The sequence below is a fragment of the Sceloporus occidentalis genome, unplaced genomic scaffold (assembly GCF_023333645.1).
Source record: "Sceloporus occidentalis isolate IW3139 unplaced genomic scaffold, rSceOcc1.0.p SCAF_1, whole genome shotgun sequence".
Taxonomy (NCBI): domain Eukaryota; kingdom Metazoa; phylum Chordata; class Lepidosauria; order Squamata; family Phrynosomatidae; genus Sceloporus; species Sceloporus occidentalis.
The window spans coordinates 253,559,356-253,585,714 of record NW_028316981.1 but is presented as its reverse complement, the minus strand read 5'-3'; positions in this window follow the sequence as shown (position 1 = coordinate 253,585,714).

The following is a 26,359-nucleotide window of genomic DNA, read 5'->3' as shown; positions in this document are numbered from 1 at the left end:
GGATATTGTATCATTCAGTCCCATAAATCATGAGAGAGAGAAAATACAGTCAGGAGTGTGTCTGAGTTATGGATTCATTCAATTAAATATTCTGAAGGTCATGATTGCTTTAGGCCTTAGACTGAAAAGCATATCTGTAAAAAATAAAATAAAGAAAACATAAAGGAGTGATCTCATGTAGCTGATTATTACATTTTCAGGAAAACTCCAATGATAATAACAAGTTTAAATTGATTGCTCAATGGGTTTAAAATAAATATTGCCAAACAGATGACTAAAGAAAGAGTGTGTCTTGTAGCTAAACTTTATTTAGTGGGTAAGCTGTACAGAACTTTATTATCTCTGGAGAGTTGAAGAGGTCCCCATAGTAAGTCAAGTCTGAACTCTCCCTAGAAGCTAAGGCGGTATCCAGACCGACGCAAAGCGCCGGCCTGGATACGTGCTAGGGTTGCATCAGGGCATCCTTTCCAGATGCCCCACAACCCTAGCAGGTACCTGCGGTGTAGTAATGGCGGCACCCTGTCTACATGGGCGCCGCCATTACGACGTCATGGCCGTGCTGCCTCCAAACAGAGCGGCGCAGGCATGATGCATGTGCACCACTGCAGGGTGCTTGTGGCACCCTTTCAGTGGTGCAAGAAGGAGCTCCGTTTTGGAGCTCCTTTCACCGTTTGTGTTGCTGGCACAGCCTTTACACGAATGCACCAGCGACACAAAAGAGAAAGGGCCCCCCCTTTCTCTGCCTCCCCGCAGCTGTTGGGGTGTCCTTGGGGCATGAAGCCCCAAGGACACCCCTTTCCAGGGCGCAGGGAAGCGGTGTTTTGCTGCTTCCCCGAGGCCAGGAAAAGTGGTGGATCGGGGCCTCTGGGGCTGCCGCTGTGGCAGCTCAGGCCACGATCTGTTGGGGAAAGGGGCGGTCTGTATCCCACCTATGATGACTAAAATGAGGCTGTCATACTTTGGACATATCAGGGGAATGGATGAATCTCTTGAAAATACAACAATGCTTGATAAAGTAGAAGACAGTACGAAAACAGGAAGACCACATTCCAGATGGATAGACTCAATCAAGGAAGCCACAGCCCTGAGTCTGAAAGGCCTGAGCAAGACTGTTGATGATAGGTAGGGTGACATGGAGGTCTCTCATTATGATGTTGCCATAGGTTGAAATTTATGTTGCCATTGGTTGAAGTTTAACAACAAAGCTTCCTGCAGTACTGGAACAAGTTTGGCTATTACACTGTAGCACCTAGTGAGTTTCTCCCCAACACCCAGGAGTGAACAGGTAGTCAGGTGGGGAAAACCATCAAATTGAGATTTATGGTGAGATAGATACACACACACACACACACACACACACACACACACACACTGCATTATTCAAGAGTGTACATATCACACACACACACACACACACACACACACATATATATACTGTATTGTTGAAAAGACCATACAATGAACCCTGCTACATTCATCTAATTCAGCATCCTGTTTCTTAACATGGTTGCCAATCAACTGCTTCAAGGAATATTCTTCAAATGCTCTGATATGGCCGGGATAGTACCAATTAATCCTTTGATGTCCCATTTTTTCAACTGCTTTTGAAATGTTCCTTCCACTTTTTCTTGGTTTGATTCAGTTGTTGCAGACTGAATTCAAAGTGCAAACATAGGGTGTTCAGCAAAATTAAGTCAGCGGGAAAGAGGCAAAGAGATGGTATAATCTTGAACTCTCTGTACGCGCAGGTAAAAGCAAACTGCTGCAGCCTCCCCTGGATTATGTTTTCTTCCTCATTAATACCTTTTGCCATCTTGACCACAGTCTGGTATTACTTGGTCACATGTGCCCTTATTCTCATCTGTGAAATGACAGTATTCAAGAAAGCCCATGAGCAATATTGGAAGTGAGTAGCCTCCAGTCCTCCAAACTTTGGAAAGATCAGCACTATGCTGGGGATTTAAAATGTTTACGAGGGCGGGTTATAGACCGCCGCTTTGCGGCGGTCTCCCGCCGGCGCCATTTGTTCTGTGAGGGAGCTGCAGCAGCCACACCGCGCGGCTCCCGCGCGGAGCAAAAAAGAAGCTCCATTTTTGAGCTTCTTTTTGCGGTGTCTCTATGACATCATAGACACCACGCGACGTCCGGACGCACAGCGTCCAATACATAAAGATGGCGGCGCCCATATGAACAGGGCGCCGCCATCCTGTACGTATTCTATATGTACTAGGGTTAGGGGGGTGCGGAAGCACCGCCCCTTCCTAACCCTAGTACGTATAGAATACGTACTAAATGGTGGTGTGTAACCTGCCGAGGTTTCCTATCCTGATCAGAACCTCATTGAAAAATTGCCAACCTCCATGAGCTTGGGGTTTGTTTTGGGGTTTTGTTTTGTTTTTGAGGTAGGTGGGTGGAAAGTCTCCATGTGAGATCAATTTGGATAGTGCTTTTCGATGTATTTTATTTTAAATGGTGAAAGAATAAGGATCAGTTGGAACTCATACACCTACATGCAATGTTTTGAAGGGAGAAAAAGAAATGTGAAATGAGAAAAATAATGGGGAAAATGTACAAAACTTCTCAAAAATATTTTCCAGATGACTGAAAATGTGAATTCTTTCCTTTTCATTTTCATCTCTATACTGTGCTCTGGTAATCTGAGCCAGCATGGTGTAGTGGTTTGAGCACTGGACAATGACTCTGGAGACCAGGGTTCAAATCCCCACTCAGCCATGGAAATCCACTGGGTGACCTTGGATAAGCCACACACTCTCAGCCTCAGAGAAACACAATGGCAAACATCTTCTGAACAAGTTCTGCCAAGAAAACCCAGTGATAGGGTTGCCATAAATTGGAAACAACTTGCAGGCATAACAACAAACAACAATCTGAACTACCAAGCTTTTCATACTATGTCTCTTTTCAGTTAAAATCAGGACAGAGACTCCCAATATTGTTAGACTGCAACTCCCAGTAACCCTTACAATCAGCTATTCTATCCAAAGTCCAACAACATCTGAAGTGCCACGTGATTCTTACCATTGTCTCTGTTACTATATATCTAAAGCAAGATATATCTCTCTATCAGCACAGGGAAGGAAGTTAAATGTGGAAGTGTGAAAGGGAGATGGAAGAACAATGCTTAGAATGGCTTTGGAAGTTGGAAGTACTGTAATCTTATTTTACTTACAGTAAATGTGTTTTGCAGTCTACAAATATTCCTGTATCTTTTTGTACTCTTGTTAGTCTTGATCCTTCAGAGGAACATGTAGCCTCTGACCAAGGTGTACCAACAAAGCTCTTATAGCTACAATATGGTAAAATCTACAGAATGTGGGGAAGGACTTTGGGTTGTGCTATGCATAATTCAATAGCGAGGCATATAGGAGGAAGTCTAAGGCTGTGAATTGGTGTTCCAGAGTTCTGTAGGATATACCAGAATATTTATATCAGTTCACAATTTTCTCTGTTTATGCTCATAGGAACTTAGCCTATGAAGTGATAAATGTTCACTGTCTCTTCCTCTTGCTGGGCAAAAGAGGCTGTCAAATAAATATAATAAAAGATAGAAATAAAATAAGCATAGGCTAGGCCAAGTAAACCAATCAGTTCTCAGTCAAGAAATAACATGCATTCTGTTGTGAGTGCAGCAATAATTCCACCCCTTTGAATACACTAGTGACTGAATTACTTGGCAAGCATGGTGAAGTATAGCCAGTTGCCAGCTGCTGTATCTAAGACTGCTCCAGATTAGAATACAGATGCACAGCATTTAAAGTTTATGGTTTAAATGTGTACCCATGGATCATGGTGGAGACAGCTCAGCTTGTAAAGTTGTAGGGGGGTGGTCAGTGTAAACCAAATGGCAGATCAGTGGGTGTTTAAGGTGCATGAGATGATTATTCTGCATGCATTGGAGGCACAATTATTGCAGGAGATGCCCTTGGCTGCAGGACAACAAATGATTGATGACATCAACTCTGACCACTGGAAGCTAGATGAGGCAAGGAGAAATCTGTGTGAATTCCACTCCATACATACTCCTTTAATTATCATGAAACTGTAGGGAGTAGGTGAAGTGACCTGAAGCTTCAGATAGCCATTCCAGTTAAGGATGCATATATTTGCACCCTGATGCTCATCTGGCAATCATGTGTGCATGCCAAACTCTTTTGAATCAGACTTAGATGTGGGTTTTCAAAAATACTTTTTAAAAATTTTGAGAAAATACCCCTGTCCTTTCAAAGTCATATCCAAGCCTATTTTTTAAATTTTATTTTGGATTCCCCCAAACACTTTTGATGAAATTGTCTATAGCATTGGATATGATCCCTCCAACCATGCCCATTCCCACACCTAGTCACACATAGACAGCCTTTTCCTTTCCTGAGCTGATCTTTGTTGTTCTGATGTAAGTAAATTTAAAAAGAGAGACCATTCTCCGATCCTCCCTTCTGTTCTTCCTATCTGGCACATGTATATTTCAAGCATTTGGACTGATCCCTTCATTGACAGAATAAGTATGAGGCAAAAATGAGGGAATGCTGAAGTTTCTCTCCCACTCGGGTATAAACCCAAGCTGCAGAATAATTTTCAGGGTCCTCAAGATATAAAAACAACTGTACTGAGGCTATTACATATCTGCCTAGGTTCATCTTCCAAACTGTGCTCAGCCAACATGTGGACATAATGCTGGTACAGGTTCTAATGATGTCTGGCAGCTCTTTTCTCAGTAGGGCTGTGAATCAACTCTGGATCTTAGTCCAATTTTTTTAAGTTGCCAAGCTAGCCCTGAAGTCAGACTAGGTTCAGCACTTTGAGCAGGTCCTTTAAGCTCTTTGTCATAGCTGGTGGGTCCCATGCCAGTGGATTGGTAAAATCACTCTATGGACCTTATCACATGGAGAGAATCAGGGGAAAATCAGGGCTTTAAACAATAATTATCCTGGGAAAATCATGTGATCGCGATTAAGATTTTCACATAAATCGCAATTAAAGAGCCATTATCTGAGGAATAAACAGGGAATAAACAGCAACAATTCATTCATGGAATTAATTGTGATTGATTTGTTGCTGTTTATTGCCTGTTTATTCTCAGGCTCTTTAGTCATGACGTCATGTGAAAATCTTAATAGCGATCGCATGAATGTGTCTTCATTTATAGTCAAAGATGTTTTTGCATGTGTGTATCAGAACTCTCAAGTCAACAGGAAGTAACTGGAGATGTGCGATTAGTCTTCACTCTTAATGTAATAATGGGGTGCAAGTGGTGGGATCATTAGGTGGAAGTGACCATGTTCTCCTGGAGTTTGTTATACAGTGGAAAGAAGAAGCCAGGCAGAGTCAGACATGCATTCTAGACTTTAGGAGAGTGGATTTCAGTAAACTTAGAGAAGTATTGAGGGTGATCCCGTGGTCAGAAATACTAAAAGAGAAGGGAGTTCAGGACGGATGGGAGTTTCTCAAAAGGGAGATACTGAAGGCACAATTTCAAACAGTTCCAGTGAGAAAGAAAAATGGGAGGTGTCTCAAGAAACCAGGATGGATGACTAAGGAACTTTCAACTGAGCTAAGTTTTAAACAGAACATGTATAAGAAATGGAAAAAGGGGGAAATCAAGAAAAAGGAATTGAAAGAAATAGCAGGCATGTGTAGGGGTAAAGTCAGAAAAGCTAAAGCGCAGAATGAACTCAGGCTTGCTAGAGAGGTTAAAAAGAATAAAAAGGGCTTTTTTGGATATGTCTGCAGCAAAAGGAAGAAGAAGGAAAAGATAGGGCCACTGCGTGGAAAAGATAGCAAAATGCTAACAGGGGACAGAGAAAAGGCAGAATTACTCAACACCTTCTTTGCCTCAGTCTTCTCAGAAAAGGAAAAGGGTGCTCAACCTGAGGATAATGGAGCAGAGGACAGATTAGGGGAATTTCAGTACAGAATAAGTAAAGAGATAGTAGAGGAATACCTTGTTAATCTAAATGAATTTAAGTCTCCAGGACCCAATGAACTACATCCAAGGGTACTAAAAGAACTGGCAAATGTAATATCGGAGCCATTGGCAATCATATTTGAAAACTCCTGGAAAACAGGAGAAATTCCAGCAGACTGGAGGAGGGCAAACGTTGTTCCCATCTTCAAAAAGGACAAAAAAGAGGATCTCAACAATTATCGTCCAGTTAGTCTGACATCAATTCCAGGAAAGATTCTAGAGCAGATCATTAAACAGAGGGTTTGTGAACATCTAGAAGGCAATGTCATAATCACAAAAAGTCAACATGGGTTTCAGAGAAACAAGCCATGCCAGACAAATCTAATCTTTTTCTTTGATAAAATTACGAGCTTGGTAGATAATTGCTGTGGATATAGTATATCTTGGTTTCAGTAAGGCCTTTGACAAGGTTTCCCATGACATTCTTGCAAACAAGCTTGTAAAATGTGGGCTAGACAAGGTAACTGTTACATGGATTTGTAACTGGTTGATTGGCCGAACCCAAAGGGTGCTCAACAATGGCACCTTTTCATCCTGGAGAAAAGTGACCAGTGGGGTCCCACAGGGCTCTGTGCTGGGCCCAGTGTTATTCAACATCTTTATCAATGACCTGGATGACAGAATTGGGAGCATACTTATCAAATTTGCAGATGACACCAAATTAGGAGGAATAGCTAATATCCCAGAGGACAGGATCATCATTCAAAATGACCTAAATAGACTAGAAAGCTGGGCCAAAGCTAACAAAATGAAATTCAACACGGAGAAATGTAAGGTACTGCACATAGGGCAGAAAATTAAAATGCACAGATATAGGATGGGGGACACCTGGCTGAATGAAACTACATGTGAAAGGGATCTGGGAGTCCAAGTAGACCACAAGTTGAACATGAGTGAACAGTGTGATGCGGCAGCTAAAAAGGCCAATGCAATTTTAGGCTGCATCAATAAAAGTATAGTGTCTAGATCAAGAGAAGTAATAGTGCCACTGTATTCTGCTCTGGTCAGGCCGCACCTGGAATATTGCATCCAGTTCTGGGCACCACAATTTAAAAAGGATGTGGAGAAACTGGAGCGTGTCCAAAGGAGGGCAACTAAAATGGTGAAAGGTCTGGAAACCTTGCCCTATGAGGAACTACTCAGAGAGAAGAGAAGGTTAAGAGGTGATATGATAGCCCTGTTTAAATATTTGAAAGGATGTCATATTGAGGAGGGAGCAAGCTTGTTTTCTGCTGCTCCAGAGTACAGGACCTGGAACAATGGATGCAAGCTACAGGAAAAGAGATTCCACCTCAACATTAGGAAGAACTTCCTAACCGTAAGGGCTGTTCGACAGTGGAACACACTCCCTCGGAGTCTCCTTCCTTGGAGGTCTTTAAACAGAGGCTAGATGGCCATCTGCTGGGGATGCTTTGATTTGGATTTCCTGCATGTCAGGGAGTTGGACTGGATGGCCCGTGCGGTCTCTTCCAAATCTATGATTCTATGATTCTATGAAATTGTTTGAATTTATATTCCATCTCATGTCTTGAAGTCTAGGCAATGGAAATGAATTGTGTTAAATTGAAATTGTCATCCCATCCTGTAAGGTTACTTCTGTGCATTACCACCCCCATCCCAATTACCAGTTATACTGTGACACAGACGTGTGACAAGGGCCCTGCTTCTGATTGTCCCAGCTTCACTTGTTGGGAAGAGGAGTGGAACCATCATCCACTCATGCCCTGATTGCCATTTTATTGGACCTCATTGTCTCAGAGCAGCTGATTCCCAGTACAATTGTGACAATAGTGTCCTGTTATTGACTAGAGTCGGCCCTTATCCATGGATGCTACACCCATGGATTCAACCATCCATGGCTTCAAAATATTAAAAAAAATAATCATTCCAAAAAGAAAAGCTTGGTTTTGCTATTTTATTTCAGGGACACCATTTCACTACACCACTGTATATAATAGGACTTGAGTATCCATGAATTTTGGTATTCATGGATGTTGGTGGTGATGGTGTGGACCTGGAACCAAACACCACTGAATACCAAGGGTTCACTTTACAAAGACATCATAAATATGGATCAGTTATGGATATATATTTCCAGCTTATGCATCCATAAATATCATATTGAATTCTGACTACACTTTTCAAAAAGCCTATATGAGAAATTATATGTATTTTGTGTGCATTTTATAAACACTTTTTAGCAATAACAGCTATAGTTATATACCGCTTCATACCACACTAAGCAGTCTCTAAGTATTTTACAACTGTAAGCTAATTATTTGCAAGAACTATCTCCAAATATCACACTTTTTGTATTTTAATGCATATTCTGAATCAGTCCAAAATACACAGATATAGTTTTCATGATTTTAAATTAAATATGGCTTTGATCCAAGGAACAGCAAGCAGAAGATAATTAGCCATTTGCACTTTTCTGCAAATATACACACAAGCACTACTGGATGAGTTCCTGTGGTGCTGTAACATGTAGTGTCTAGTACTTATGTTGTATCTGCTTGCAGAAGAACTGATGTAAGCTCTTGTACAAGCAAAAAAGGGGGAAAATCCTATATTTTTGTGCGTGTCTTCATGTAGCTGTAAGGACTATCCAAGCACAGAAGACACCTTACAGGGTGGGATGACATTTTAGATTTAACACAATACATTTCCATTGCCTAGACTTCTGGATATGAGATGGAATATAAATTCAAACAATTAATTACATTAAGAGTGAAGACCGATCACACATCTTCCTGTTGATTTGAGAGTTCTGATACACACATGCAAAAACACCTTTGACAATAATAATAATGATGATGATGATAATAATAATAATAATAATAATAATAATAATTTTTATTTCTATTTTCCTGCCTCTCCCAATGGATCAAAGCGGGATCACAGCAAGGTTAAAATTACAAGGTTAAAATTACAGCACCATTAAAACTACAGTAAAAATAAAAAACTAAAAACATAAGAATCTAAAAACAGTAGCATCAATCAGTCATGGGGTCAGCTGGTCTCATTCCATATTAGTGATCTTCATAGGAGGTCAGGAGGATAAGCATGGCGGAAGAGTTCTGTCTTTACCACCTTCTTAAAGATTTCTAAAGATGTAATAAGGCGGGTCTCCTCTGGGAGTCCATCCCAAAGTCTGGGGACAGCTATGCTAAATGCCTTTGGGGAAGTAGAAACATGTTTGGATGATGGCATTTCCAACAAATTCTTCCCATTTGTTCTAAGAGTGCGGGGCGGATTGTATAGGGAGATGCGTTCCTGTAAGTAACCCGGACCCAAGCCATGTAGAGCTTTAAAGGTAATAACCAACACCTTGTACTGTGCCTGGAAGCTAATTGGAAGCCAGTGTAGATCTTTCAAGATAGGTGTTATATGGTCAAATCTCGAAGAGCTAGTGACCAACCTGGCTGCTGCATTTTGCACTAGTTGAAGCTTCCGAACTTGATACAAAGGTAGCCCCATGTAGAACGCATTGCAGAAATTGAGATGAGAGATTACCAGAGCGTGTACTACAGCTTCAAGGTCCTTTCGGTTGAGGTAGGGTCTCAGTTGGCGTATCAACCGAAGCTGGTACCAAGCACTTCTGGCCATCGCATCCACTTGAGATGACAAACGTAGAGGCGGATCCAGAAGTACTCCCAAACTGCAGACTTCATCCTTCAGGGGAAGTGTGACCCCATCAAGGAGTGGTGGACAAATTTCCCTTCCCAGACCTAAGGAACCTATGGCAAGTACCTCTGTTTTCTCTGGATACAGCTTGAGTTTGTTTTTCCTCATCCAGCCCATTACTGACTCAAGGCAGAGATTCAGAGGGGAGAAGTCATCCTTAGTCACTGTAGCAATGAAGAGGCTTTCTCTAATCCAAGCACACAGCTACTACATCAGTGGAGAACCTCTCGGTGTGTCTTCAACATCAGTATGGTAGTGAATCTACTCTGGATTTTATTTCAAACTTTAAAGAAGCTGTCCCTAACTAATCCTAGCTAACTCTAGCCACAAACAAGGTTCAGCACTTTAAACCTAACTTTATCACATGGGGAAAGTCGGGGATTTAAACAGTGATTATCCTGTGAAAAATTGCATGATCATGATTATGATTTTCACACAAAGTCATCCACCCACACCCTGAGCACCAGCAGAATGTACCTCCTTCTCTTGCTGTGCTAATGCTTGGTTAAAGTACATTGGGCCCAAAGATGCTACTTAATTACACATTTGTAAGTAAGGTCCAGAACACACTGCAAAAATAATCCAGTTTGAGACTGTTTTAACTTACCGGGCTCAGTGCTAGGGAATCCAGGGAATTGTAGTTTATTGTGTCACCAGAGCTCTCTGACAGAAAAGGATAACTGTCTCACAAAACAACAGCTCCCAGAATTCCCTAGCATTGAGCCAGTACAGTTTAAGTGGTATCAAACTGTATTATTTCTGCAGTGTGTTTTGGATCTAAGTGTGTTGGTTGGAAATCTATATCAGCTTCTTAGGTATGCATATGTAACTAAGTACCCCATGAAGAATTCCAGCCAACATTTCAAACACACACACACACACACACACACACACACACACACACACACAAACTGATGTAGCAATGTGATGAGAGGAACTTAAGATTTATAAATGGAAAAACTGGGAGAAGATAAAACTGATAAATAACTCAATGGGCGCAAGTACACATTAACCATAATGCATAAGGACACCACTTTAACTGCCATGGCACCATCCTATGGAATCTTGGGATTTACAATTTTGTGGGGCACCACTACTACTACTACTACTACTACTACTACTACTAAAATTTATTTATATCCCGCCCCTCTACGAAACGCAATCGGGGCAGCTTACAGCATTAAAAATATACATTCCTAAGCCATCATTCCCACCCACTCCCACCCCCTTAAAATACAATTAAACAGATTAGAATTAAAACATGTTTAAAATTTTTACAAATAACAATAAACAGTGGCTGTAGCAAGGTTAGATCACAAACTGGATTTCCTTTTTTGGTGGCTGGGTTCCTGCCAGAAGAGATCTGTCTTACCAATTTTCTTGAAGCTGTTTAGGGTGGTAATATGAAGTATCTTATATTACCTTTTGGCAGAGAAGGCTAAAGACCTTGCAAAACTACTAATCCCAGGATTCCATAGATGAAGCTAATGAATTTAAGTTGTACCCTATGGTGTTTATCTGAAATAGATCTTTGTGCAATAGAGCAAGGTACCAGAAAGTGGATAGCAATGATAATATAGCAATAGCATGTACATTTCTACACTGCTTATCACTGAACTCAGCACTGTCTAAGCAATTTACAGTGTGTAAGTGAAATGTCCCCAACAAGCTGAACACTCATTTTACCAACCTATGAAAGAATAGAAGGCTGAGTGGACCTTGGAGCCCTCCCTGGGATTGAACTCACAACCTTGTGGCTGCAGTACTGACATTTAACCACTGTGTCACCAGGGCTCCTTAATTACTATCAGCAGAATATAATGATTGTTTTGCGTAACATTGCTGCTGCTGCCACCACCCCCTTCTCTTTCTTCTCCTCCTTCATCCGGTCTCACTATGTAAGATTCATTATCACACGAGGCATTCATATTTATATACCATTCTTAGTTTGACTACCATCTCCTTCAGCTTTTTCTCCTTTGTTATTTTTTGCTGCCTAAGCTAGGCATGGCTCAGGAAGGGTTGTTTTCGGCAACTGTCTGAGCAATGACAGGTAATAATTTGACTACATACCATGCTCTGCTGGGAATCTGGGTGCACCAGCTGGTTTGCCAGATGTGGCCTTACTGAGTGAAGATGGACCTGGCGTCAGTTATCCATGCTCCAGTTACTTCTAGGCTGGATTACTCCATTAGGCTGCCTTTAGAAACAGTCCAGAAATGTCACGTTGTGAAAAATGCAGCTGCTAGATTGTTGTCTGGTGCCCATAGATCAGAGTAACTTACTCCCATCATATTTCATCTCTATTGGCTACTTGTTTGTTTCCAGGCTAACTTTAAACTTTTTGGTGCTGACCCTTAAAGTCTTGAACGGCTTGAGACTAGGTTGCATCAGAACCCATCTGCTCTCTGCCTGGCTCTTGAGATTGGCATCAGAGGCCTCACTTTGTTTTCCAAGATGATTAGTTGTGTTATTTTGAGAGACTGAGCCTACTTGGTGGTGGGATCAAGGACACAGATCTCCCTCCCAATGGAGACCGAATGAGTTTGCCATCTTTTCAGTTTTAGATCGCTATTGGCCTTTTTCTTTTTAAACTAGCTTTTAGCATGTGGTTTGCTGTACTCAAGGAATGTGTTTACATTGTTATTAGGATCTGCAGCTTCCAACTGTACTCTTATATCTTCCTGATGTTTTGTAGTTGAGTTTTTGGAGGGGGTAGTATTTGGCAGTATTTCTGTTTTACATGTCACTTGAGCTATTTTAAACAGGAAAATAGAAAAAAATTACAATTTCCTAGCATCTGCTTACTTGGAATTGCAATAAAAACTGCAATTGTTGCTTCCTGATTGCAACTCTGATTATATTGTGCTGTTACTAACAACACTTTACCACAAGAATGAAGCCAGACTGTGGAGATAATGGCAGTCTACATTTAAAACATTGTGGAACAAATGTCAAAAGTCCTGAGATAAAGTACATGTATTATGAAATGAGTGGCTCAAACACATGGGGCTCAGTCTTTTGGTTTCTGGAAAGGGATGAAACAATTTTGAGGAATTGGCTTATCTAATCTGCAGGTAAAGGGAGAGGTCAGCTATCTCATTTTGGTGGGCCTCCATCACCATCTGTGCTTGTCACTGGGCTTTGATAGAACTACTGTAGGTGACTGTCATCCTGTTATGCAGTTACATAGTTGCATGCTATGTCTGTCTTTTCGTAAATATATTCATATTTATGATTATGGCATTGAACCCCCCCCCCCCCCAACACACAAACACCCATTTCAAATCCAGGCAGCCATACCAAGGGATGGAATTATTATTATTATTATTATTATTATGTGATTCAGGTGAGCAGGACATTGAAGGATGATGTGTCTGGTCCCTTTCCAGAAGGTTCTACCTTTGTTTTTCCCACCACTGCTCACTGACAAGAGGAACTGGACAAATTATTCTTCAGAGTCCTGCTGACTTGTGCCTCAAAGCTCAATCCCTCAATACAACTGCCTGGATTTCAAGATGAGTTTTCTATATCAAATGAGGAGATGGAGCCTAGCCACAACATCATAGCTATGTGTCCAATGCAGGTTCTTGCCCCATGTCTATGGCTTCCATTGATTGTATTGAGAAAGTGCTGGAAATTCTTGACACTGTGGCTCTGTACTATGGACATAAGTATGCTCAGAAAATGCTGCAACATGATTGAAACCTCATGAATATGCTGGACTTTATGATGTGGGACACATCTCCCATTTGATGAGATAGAACTCACACAGCCCCCCTTAAAAAAAAGTTTTGTGCTGCAAATTTTGATGCTAAGACTTAAACTGAATTGTTGTCCCAACTAGTATAGACTGGCTAAATTCACACTTAGGTATGTTCCATTGATTCATTGGGCCTATTTTATTTATGACGAAATAATGGACTTAGTCCTGAGTATTCATCATGCATTCTCTGAAGAAACTGATCTCTTTATTTTGCTGACTTTTGATTTTTATATTCTCTACTGGATAGATCTTTGCTGTTCATCATCTGACTGTGAATATTTAACACTATTTGATTACTGTCATGATATTTAATATTATTTGATATTTTTATTTTATTTTATTATTTATTTACAGTATTTATACCCTACCTGTCAGCCCTAAAGACTCTCAGAGCAGCTTACAATTATTATTATTTTTAATTAGACAGTTCCCTGCCCTCAGGCTTACAATCTAAAAAGACACAGCACAAAAGGAGAAGGGAATGGTGGTGGGGAATACACACACACACACACACACACACACGTGTGTGTGTGTGTGTGTGTGTGTATATATATATATTTGATATATCTGTGTTACCAGCTTTCATATGTAATATAACAGAGGTGTCCAGTGACTCTGGAAACAAGGTTATTCTGGATCGATTTGAATTTGTAAATACTGAGGACGTGGACAAGCTCCTTGGTAGCGTGAAAAGGACGACATGTTCTCTCGATCCTTGCCCTTCCTGGCTGACCGTTCAGGGAAGAGATGCTATAAAAAGTTCATTACATCATATAGTTAATGCATCTCTTCGGGAGGGGATATTTCCATCAGCCTTGAAACAGGCAATCGTGAAACCACTATTAAAGAAACCTTCCTTTGATCCCCTACAGATGTGTAGTTATAGACCGGTCTCTTTACTACCATTCTTGGGCAAGGTGATCGAGAGGATAGTCGCCTTTCAGCTCCAAGCTGTCTTGGATGAAACCGATTATCTAGACCCAATTCAAACTGAATTTAGAGCAGGATACGGAGTTGAGACTGCCATGGTCGCCTTATTCAATGATCTTTGTCTGGGCATCGACAGGGGAAGTGTGACCCTGCTGGTGCTCTTGGACATCTCAGCGGCCTTCGATACCATTGACCATGGTATCATTCTGGAATGCCTGAGAGAGTTAGGTATTGGGGGCACTGTGCTTCAGTGGTTCCAGTCCTACCTCTCGGGTAGATTCCAGATGGTGAGGCTGGGGGACAGCTGCTTTCGCAAAAGATAGTTGACATCTGGCATCCCCCAAGGTGCCATTCTGTCCCCCATGCTATTTAACATTTACATGAAGCCACTGGGACAGATCATCCGGAGACATAGAGCATGGTGTTATCAGTATGCTGATGACACCCAGATCTGTCTCTCCATGTCTCTGACTGTTACAGTGACTAAGGATGGCATCTCTCCTTTGGATGCCTGCCTGGAGTCAGTAATGGGATAGATGAGGGAAAACAATCTCAAGTTGAATCCGGAGAAAACAGAGGTACTTGTGATAGGTACCCCAGGCCCAGGCAGGGAAATTTGTTATCCAGTCCTGGACGGGGTCACACTTCCCCTAAAGGACAAAGTCCGCAGTTTGGGAGTACTCCTGGATTCATCGCTGCAGTTATCATCTCAAGTGGATGCGATGGCCAGGAGTGCTTGGTACCAGCTTCGGCTGATACGCCAACTGCATCCCTGTCTGGACTGAAAGGACCTTGAAACTCTAGTACATGCACTGGTAACCTCTCGTTTGGACTTCTGTAAAGCGCTCTACATGGGGCTACCTTTGTACCAGGTTTGGAAGCTTCAGCTAGTTCAAAATGCTGCAGCCAGACTGGTCGCTGGAACTTCCAGGTCAGACCACATAACACCGGTACTAAGATCTCTACACTGGCTGCCTGTTAGCTTCCGGGCTCAATACAAAGTGTTGGTTATTACCTATAAAGCCCTATATGGCTTGGGCCAGAGTTACTTGAGGGAACGTCTCTCCCCATATAGTCTGCCCTGCACTCTCAGAACATCAGGAAAAAAATTATTAGTACACCCTAAGGTGAGACTAACAGCAACCCACCAGAGAGCATTTTCATCAGCTGCAGCAATGTACTGGAATAAACTTCCAGAAGAGCTTCGTACGACCCCCACCTTGGATGCCTTCAAAAAGGCTTTAAAGACCCACCTCTTCCGATTAGCATTTCCTTCGTACTCTTCATAGAGATTGTCTCCCCTGATTCAAATGGTTAACTACAATTGATAGATTCCTTGCTTGTCTTATTGCTTGTTTTATTGATGTTTGATTTTTATTGGTTTTTATTGATAGATATATTGAGAGGTTGTTTTTATGATGTGAAAGTTTTAAATAAATGTGTGAACCACTTTGATCGTCTCGGAAGAGCGGTATATAAATAAAGCATATTATTATTATTATTATTATTATTATTATTATTATCATCTAAATTTAGTACTGCCACCTAGCTTAATATCTGATTTACTAACTAATATTTGTCATATTATGCAATTTCATATTTGTTATAAACCAAATAATTTAAAGGTGCCTATAGGTTTGGAACAGCAACCATATTCATACATGCTTGTTCACCAAGCGGAACAGAGACCACCTCTAGATAGATTTTAAAAACCTGGAAAGACTTGGGTTATGTACCAGTGCTTTCTGATTTTAATATTGAGATCCACATAATGTTTACTTCATCACAAAGTATTTTCTGGGAGCTTCTGTCATTACCAAGTATGTTTCATTCCTGATCCCCAGGTCGATTTAAATTAACGTGTTTTTTTCCAAATCAAATCTACTTGCCTTGTGTTTTTACATTCTGAGAATTAGCAGAAACAACAAAAACAATTGGAATTTCTTGATACCTCCATAGACTCCCCCCCCCTTTTCTGGAGGCACCCATAGTGATTCATTCCACACACAAATTCCCTTTCCCTAAAAATAGGGGGCCCTGCAGCTACATGCAACCTTCTTTTGTGGCCCTTCACACCTCCAAAGTCCCTGTTTGGGTTTTTTTCCTGGCTATAAATAGGATGAATTCCCTCTGCTAGAAGGTCAGAGCCCCACAGAATCATTTAACATTAAACAATAAAACAGAACTACACTTTTTTTCACAACCCAAAATTAACTTCCTAGGATTTCCAGCCATAGGACCTTCCCCCAGAAGGTTCCATGGGCAGATGAGTGGCCCATGGACCTGTCACAGTTATCCATCCCTGTCCTAGGAATAAGGCATATAGTCAGACATAAACTGTTCATTACATCCTAGACATTATGGCAAAGAAGGTTCTATAACCTCTATATACAACATGTGAAAAGGATCTAGGAGTCCAAGTGGACCACAAGTTGCACATGAACCAACAGTGTGATGCAGCAGCTAAAAAGGCCAATGCAATTTTAGGCTGCATCAATAAAAGTATAGTGTCTAGATCAAGAGAAGTAATAGTGCCACTATATTCTGCTTTGGTCAGGCCCCACCTGGAATATTGTGTCCAGTTCTGGGCTCCACAATTGAAAAAGAACATTGAGAAACTGGAGTGTGTCCAAAGGAGGGTGACTTAAATGGTGAAGGGTCTGGAAACCATGCCCTATAAGGAACAACTTAGGGAGCTGGGGATGTTTAGCCTGGAGAAAAGAAGGTTAAGAGGTGATATGATAGCCCTGTTTAAATATTTGAAAGGATGTCATATTGAGGATGGAGCAAGCTTGTTTTCTGCTGCTCCAGAGAACAGGACCTGGAACAATGGATGCAAGCTCCAGGAAAAAAGATTCCACCTCGACATTAGGAGGAACTTCCTGACAGTAAGGGCTGTTTGACAGTGGAATACACTCCCTCAGAGAGTGGTGGAGTCTCCTTCTTTGGAGGTCTTTAAGCAGAGGCTGGATGGCCATCTGTCGGGTATGCTTTGATTGGGATTTCCTGCATGGCAGGGGTTTGGACTGGATGGCCCTTGTGGTCTCTTCCAACTCTACGATTCTATGATTCTATGATTCTATGATTCTATGATTCTATGATAAGAGCCTCCTAAACTGCCAAGTCATTCACTGAAGTCATTCGAAGTAAAACCTCTCTATACTGGTTTCTTAACTTTCTAGTAGTCTATAAGTAAATGTGTATATGTGGAAATATGAAGTTCCCATCTGAGAATGTGAAGCAATATGTGGCATCTAGGAAAGCAGCAATAATAGACCAAGAAAATCAAGCTGCACAGTTTATGTATTTTACTTTTACCCTACTCTGTCTCAGAGACAACTTTGTAGCCAAAGTACAATGTGCATATATGTAGCATAATCCTATTGTATATGTCTGTGATGGACAGCAGAGCCTGAGGGCCTGCATACTCTGCAGATTGTCCAGTCACAGCCCTGCAAATGGTGGGAAGGAGGTGGAGAAAGGACAGGGTGAGAGTGGACAGTTTAACTGTCAATTTGAGTTTTTGGTTAGTGGATAGTTGTGACTGAAATGTGAAATAGGTGGTGACAGGAGAGAGAGGAAGTGGTTAGTTCCCAGGGAAAGTTAGAAATTAATAAAAAGTTAAAACTGAAAAAAGTTGTTATAAAGAAGACTGTTACTAAATAAAACTGTTCCTGGTAACTTATATTCTGCCTAGTTGTTTTATTCAAGAGATTTCAAATACAAATAGAGTTCAAATATAAATATTGACTGCCAAAATTTGAAACTAAAACTTTTAAATATTTGATAAGTCAGATGATACTTATATGTCAAATGATATGTACTCCCAAGAGTGTAGTAAGCAGATGTTGATCTGACACAGTGTCTTTGTCCATAAGGCCTTCTTGCTTGTCATTTGGAGTTCCTATAGTGTGAATATAAACTACTTTCCATGGTCTTGATTGCAAACACTTTGTGCTTTTTTACCTTTGAAATTTTACATTTTGAGATTGTCAGCTTGGCTTGGCTTCACAGTCTTGAAAGACTCAGAACTATTTTTTCCTAACTCTCTATTTTTCATATATAATGAAAATTGCTCCTCACCCATTAAATGACACATTTTGATGATGATAGAAGGCAAGATTCTTGTATGGTCTCCAAAATGCTTTTTGCATCCACAGCATCTATCTCCATGGTCTTCTTGGTTACTCACTATTTCCATTTCAGCATAAAAGCCAAATCTTAACTTTCCAGCTGATGTGGGAGATGTTGAATTACAAGTTAGAACTTCGCTCAGCTTCATTCCTTTCTTTAAAAAATAAAATAAAAACTCAAACGTTTTCTCATCCATCATCATCAACAACAATAAATCCCAACTTCAGTAAAAGGGACAGATGTTCACTAACACTGAAAATATCTATATTTCAAATAGTATAATTTCCCATTCAATAGTGTGTGTTTGTGCATAGGAGAGGAAGGGGGGGGGAATACAAACTACATGAGGAACAATAGTTTGGTTACATACTACAAAATACAAGATGAAGTCTACCTTTCAGATCAAATTTTCATACTCAATATGTGTAATATGTGGAATTAAATAATAGAAATTAAAAAAAAAAAAGAATCAGAAAAAGAACAAATGGGAAGTGGGTTATCCCTGTAATCAAAAATGGCATTTACATGTTTGTCTTCCAAACCTGTTTGCTTTTCTGCTTTCCATAATCACTTTCTTTCACTATTGTATTTGTTAATCACATTTTAAAATCATTTTTATTTAAATTTTGCATATACCAAAATTTGAATAAAAGACACAAACTGAACTACAATTCAATATAATTCAAACCAATACATACAAAGAAAATAACAATAATTATCTGTGCCATCCAAACCACATGACCTTCTAATTCCAATGATCTTTTATTTCACAATGTTGTTCATTCTTCCAACCACACGAGATAACGGGCAGCAAAGTATATTTTCAAATTTGGTAAACCCAAACTACCTCATTGCTTTGCATCTTGCATCTATTTACATTTGATCAGTCATCTTCATATTTTTAGTCAGCATTACAGTATTTTTGTTGAACTTAAAACCTGCCAAATTTCCAAATCCTTTACATTTCCAGTTTTGGATTATCCTTGGAGCTCAGATGTCTTACCTAAGGGAAGCTGTGGAGGAGATCTAGGAGAGACCTCCTGCCTCAGTGGGTCCTGCATTAGGTTGCTTCCCCCACTCTATTTTTGGTTGCATTTCTCAAGAATTAAGGTTAAAAGGGTAGCAGTTTAAATAAAGTTGCTCATATTTTATCCCAGGTTCTGTGTGTGGTCTTGCTATTTCTTGTGTTAGTAATCAATCCATATTCCTCACCTGATTGCATGGCAGGAGGGATATGATTATGATGGCCTCCAGTGAAGAGAGGCCACCCTAATAGTAGTTTTGATATTTCAAGGCAAAACAAGGAGTGCCGAGGGGCGGAGCCAAGAGGATGTAAGGTTCCTGCCTTCGGAAAATTTTTGGTCCACTCTCCCACCTCTCACACAGTGTTAATTCATTGGTCACTTTGGAGTTGGGTAGGAATTTTCTCCCCTTTCCACAGGTTTTTTTTGCCTATCTTTACTGTGTGTTAGACAACTAGAAATGATCTAAGGTGGAGTCATATAAGCTTATCACATTGTCCCCAGGGACGTGATAGGAGAGGAATGAAAGGGAGTGGGATAGGAATGGAAGGGGGTAAGGGACGCATTTTCCCGCACACTGAAACACTGGCTCTGGAAGTTCTCATTCCATTCCTGATCAGTTCCAGAGGAGGCCATTTTCAGGAACACTTCTGAACAGTTTCTGAAAATGGCGTCCTCTGGGATGGATCGGGAATGGAATGGGAATTTTTGGCGGGGGCAGCAGCAGCGTTCCAGAGTGCAGTAAAATGTGTCCCTTGCCCCCTTCTGTTCCCATCCCTCTCCCTATTGTTCCGCCCCCAACATATCTCCGGGGGCAATGTGATAAGCTTAATAAATAAGCAGTCACTTGGCAGGTAGTGGGGGGGGGGAATGAAGAGCCCATGACCACCATTTGTCCAGTGACTCATGGGGTGAGGAAGGAGGCTAGCCTTGGGGCTGTATAGGTAAGAAACTGAAAGCACATAATTAGCAGCAAACAGAGAGAAGACAAGCTCCATTTTCAAATGAGCAAATGTCAGGAGAGATCACATCATTTGTCTCTGTGTCCTGTCTTACGAAATTTCACTGGTTATACCTTTCCAAGGGCATCTGAAATATGTATATATACAGAAATGCTACACTGTCTGGTCCCTTTATCTATACGGTCTGGTAATTTGGAGTGTGATTATAACTCCAGAGATTTCTCTCAAAGGATACATATAACTGATAAGATATATAAGGATTTTTTTATCATAGTTTGCTGCATGTTGTCCTGCCTTTTTAAATATTATATTTTAAGTGTGTTTATATTTGTTTTCAACCCCTGAAGAAGGCCTAGTGTGACCAAAACATGTTGGGTTTTGTAAATACTGGATAAACACTGAATAAACAGTTGACCATCTTAAAGCACATGGAGCTTGTCTCCTCTCTGTTTGCTGCTATCCTTGGGGCTGACCTCAAGGGGATCTTGCCCTCACCAGAAGCTGTTTGGCTTGGAAGTTGGATCCTCTGGCTGATTTTCCAACAGTGGCTGGCCGGGATTTTGGATTCTCAGTTTTGGGTTCTCCTTAGGGTTCAGGTGTTTTACCCTAAGGAAGACATGGTGGAGATCTAGGAGAGACCAACCAAAGGAGAAATGTCTGTATAATATTAAAATATTAGTGAAACCACCAGAGAAATTGCCATACAATAAAGAAGGGCTTACAGTACTAAAATAGTACTAAAACACAGTTTTAGAATATTTCCCCAAATTTATTCTCTATCTCTACTTTGTCACATGTACACAGGAGATATAATTTAGGACCTCTAAAGGACACCTGGACTTCATAAAGGAAGCCTTCTTCATTATGTGTAGAAACATAGCCAGAGGATTCCTAGCTGTACCTCACTCTCCACAGGCCATTACATGGTTTGGATCACCATATGGTTTGGTTTCCTACAGAGTTACCTTCTCCCATATAATCCACCCATTGCATTCAGGTCCTCTTCAAGATATTTACTGCAGTCAGCCAGGACTAGTTTGGCAACTTTCAGCCAGAAGACTGTTTCTTCAGCTGCTTTTTGACTGTAGAATAACCTGCTGGAAAAGATTGGACAGCTGAATAAGCAGTTCAAACTTAAGGCAGACCAGTCTCTCCTGGCACACCTATCCAGATTATTTTTAAATTGTAGATTTTGTTTATTTTATTTTTATTTATTATATAAAGAGACATTACACACTCTTGACATACAGGAAAAAACACACAACAAAAAAAAAACCCCATTAAATTGTAGATTTTAAATTATGAATTTTTCAGTGTGGATTGTTTTACGTCTGGCCTGTTCTTTTAAACTAATATGTGCTCTTTTAAACTAATATGTGTTTTTTAACTGATGAAGGATGATGACTAGAGAGCAGATGGCATAAAACTTGACTTCTAAGCAGCAACACATGTTATAGAGAACATCTTTGCTCCTATAAAGTGGCAGTACATGCAGCAAAGAAAGCTTTCTTTTCTGCATGTGTTGCATCTGCAAATTCACATCCAGCTGAACTGTTCAGGGTGGTAAAAGGTCTAACTCAGGCACCATCCTCCCTGAACCTGACCTTAGAACCTTCAGTATCTCAGTGTGATGCTTTTAATAACCATTTTCCAGATAAAATCTCTCGCGTAAGAGCTGACTTAAACTCCATCAATGGAGTGGAAGTTAATGAAGTGTCCATTGACTCTCTGAGAGGGATTACACTGGATCAGTCTGAATTGGTGAGTATTGTTGATGTGGACAAGCTGCTGGGATCAAGAAAAGAAGTGGTCTTCCTTATTTACACCAGACTGCTATGGTTACCTTAGTGGATGATATTCACCTGAACATTGACAGGGGAAGTGTGTCCCTGCTGGTGCTCTTGGACCTCTCAGTGGCGTTTGATACCATTGACCATAGTATTCTTCTGGAATGCTTGGATTGAGAATCAGAGGTACTGTGTTGTAGTGATCCCAGACCTTCCTCTCCGGCAGGTTCCAGATGACAGTGCTTGTGGATAGCTGCTCCTCCAAAATGAGGTGTTATATTGTATAACTTAAGGTGCCATTCTATCCCCAATGTTACATCTACATGAAACAGCTGGGAGAGATCCATAGGCATGGGGCAGGGTGTTATCATTTCACTGATGACATCCAAATATACTTCTCCGTGCCTTCAAAAATAATTTCAGCTAAGGATAGTGTGTCTGTTTTGAATGAATTCTTGGAAGAGGTAATGGGCTGGATGAAGAAAAACAAACTGAAACTTAATCCAGACAAGAGAGAGGTGCTTACTAACAAGGGTTCTAATTTGGGACTGGAGGTGTGTCAACCAGTTCTGGATAGGGTCACACTCCCCCTGAAAGACTGTGTTAACAGTTTGGGAATGCTCCTGGATCCATCCTTCCAAATGTCAGCAAAGATAGATTTGAGTCAGGAGTAGCTGTTATCAGCTTCGGTTGATATGCCAACTGTGCCCCTTCCTAGAACTGGAGGACCTAAAGTTAATAGTGTGCATGCTGGTAACCTCAAGGCTGGCCTTCTGCAATACACTCTACACTGGGCTACCTTGTACCAAGTCTGGAATTCCAACTGGTTCAGAGTATGACAGGTAGATTGATTCCAGATATATCCAGGAATGATCACATCACACCAATCTTAAAATCACTCCACTGGCTACCAATTAGTTTCTGAGCAAACTACAAAGTGTTGGTTATTATCTTTAAAGCCCTACATGATTTGGGTTCAGGATCGCCTTCTCCCATACAATCCACCCTTTATACTCAGGCCTCTATGAAATATTTGCTCCAGATGGTCAGGATTAGACTAGTAATGATTTCCCAGAGAACCTTTTCATCTGCTGCCCCTGGCCTGTGCAGTGACCTGCCAGAAGAGACACAACAACTGAAAATGCTGCCAGCATTTAAAACAACATTAAAGACACATCACTTCTGGCAGGCCTACACAGTCAATTTTAAATCATAACTTTTGAATTGGTATATTTTAAAGAATGTATTATATGAGTATATTTTAATGGTTTTATAGTATTGTATTATAACTGTTGGGTTTATATGTTTTCTTTTTTTAATTGTGTTCTGTATTTTAACATGTTGTACCCCACCTCAAGGCTTGTTTTCCATCTCAATCCAAAGGGAGAGGAGGGTAACAAATCATGATTATGATGATGATGACTATGCTGTGTCAATGAGGAGGCTACATTAAAGAGGCAGGGTCTTTGGTTGTTGTGCAAGGGAAGTAGACAATTCTGGCTTTCAAAGTGACCTCCCCCCCAAAAAAAAACCCCACCACAAATGCATACATATGTTATATCTGCATAAGTCCCTAACTGGGATACATATTTTACACACACACACACACACACACTAGATGGGGAAACGTAGAAAAGAAAATATATATAAGGAGGTAATCTAACCTCATGCCATTCAGAGCTTTCAGTTACTTTGAGTTGGGACTGAAACAGACTGTGAGCCCATGCAGATCACAGTTCACTGACATAATAGGATTGTGTCAGCCAGTGTCTATTAACAATCCAACTACATAATTTTGATACAGCCAAAGTCTGATTTAAAAAGCAGCACCACATATATAATACATTACATTAACCTTAAAAAGAGGTTACTAGGGTAACTAAAAATGGTATTTCTGCCCAGATAAGTTGGGCATTAGTCTTAAATTAATTGATTAAGCAGTTTATTGTGAATATTAGTATTATTATGCCTGCATTTGAAAGACCACCTGGGATGCCCTATTTCAAGAATGTCTACAGTGCAAGTGTAGCACAGGTCAGTTGGAAGAAAAAGGCCAATCACTACCTGTGCCTCCTAATAAAAAAGTCAAGGAGACATTAGTTCTCTCTCTTCTTTCTTGGATTGTGGTTTGTTCTTTACAGGGTTGATCAGAAAAGGGGAAATAGCGGTGGGGGGACCAACCTCTAGAAAGCGTGCAAAGCTAATTATACTCTTAGGAGTTTTATCATCTGCAATTCAAATCAGGATTTCCCTAAGTAGGATTGAGAATTTTGCATATTGCATGTGCTGTACTAACCTTTATCACAGAAATGAACCAAGAAGGCTAGACTAATTTCCATATCAAAGGTGTTTCTTACTATACATTTTAATCCACCAGTGTATTTTATGCTAATTTTTCAGAAACTGGCACTAGTTTCTGCTCATACAGACATTTATTTTCAATAATGAAATGGGGTGGGCAACATTTCACAAAGGTTTGTAGAAGAAAAAAAGTACTGGTTGATCAATGATCTGTGCACCTGTATCTGTATGTACTATTCATGATGCATAATTAGGGATGTCATGAGACATTGAGTAGAACTACTTGTAAGACCCATCTGGTCATGCTGGTCAATGAGGATGGGACATTCTTATCCCTACATTGGAAAAAAAGTGTCTTCATCAGTTGGATGGTTAAAAAACACTAGTAGTGCAGGGACAAAAATGGAAAACTGGATGGGGAGTATAGTGGTTTCTGTGGGATGTAGTGGTTTGAGCTTTGATTTGAGTGGTTTGACTATGAGTCTGGATACTAGGGTTCAGTTCCTGGCTCAGCCATGGAAACCCACTGGGTTTATCAGTCCAAGAAAACCCTGTGATAGGTTTGCCTTAGGGTTGCCATAAGTTGGAAATGATGTGATGGCACACAACAACAACTAGGGTGGGTAAAATGCAGCCCACCCCAATTGTTGAACCTTACCCTTTCCATGCTGCATTACTCACCGTTTGTTATCTTGGCTAGGACTCTGGGGGTTGCAGTCCACAACATCTGGAGGACAACATTATATTGAGTGTGGACCACACACTGAGGTTCCTGTACAGGAATCTCAATTTCATTATTTTCCAGATTCTCATTTTGAGGATTTTGTACATTGCAAATTCTGAGAGCTTTCTCCATTTTAAAGTTGGTTTAGCAAGAACCTATTTTAAAAGTTTCATGGTCATTGACTTCAGTTAAGCCCTAAAAATATTTGCTTCAGTGTCTCATGCAGATACACACACCTCTAGGACATACAGATCAAGTGTAGAAGAAAAGCCTTTCTCTTCAAATGCAAATGTTTCAATAAATTAGTTCATTAATTCAAATACAAATGTTTTAATAAATTAGCTGAGATACTACAGTATGATTGTCTAGCAAATATATTTATATGTTGCCCTCAAGTAAAAACTCTTAAAATGGCATACAATAAAATAGGAAAAGGAAATGTGCAAAATAAAAGCACAGGCAGTATTTATTTATTTACTTACTGTATTTATATCCCGCTCTTCAGCCCTAAAGGCTACCAGAGCGGCTTACAGATAGTTATTTAGATGGTTCCCTGCCATTAGGCTTACAATCGAAAAAGACATGACACAAAAGGAGAAGGGAATGGTGGTGGAGAAAGGGATCAGGTCCAGTGGTTCTTCTCTCCCTCTGAGGCCTGGACCATGGCAGATGGCATGGAGGGAGGTCCCTTCTTCTTGCTCTAGCTAGCCCTGATGGAGTTGGGCCTGCCTTTTCACTCCCTCCCAGGCCAGATGATGATAGATGGCATGGAGTGAGGGCTCTTCTTCTTCAGGCTAGGCCTGATGGAGTTGGGCCTGCTTTTTCAGTCCCTCCCAGGCCAGATGATGACCAATAGACTGGAGGGAGAGCCCTTCTTCTTCCTCTGGCGAGCCCTGATGGAGTTGGGACTGCCTTTTCACTCCCTCCCAGGCTGGATGATGACAGATGGCATGGAATTAGGGTCCTTCTTCTTGCTCTGGTTAGCCCTGATGGAGTTGGGCCTGCCTTTGCCTTTTATTTAGCAGCAGCAACAACAACAACCCATGAAGGTCATAACCATAAG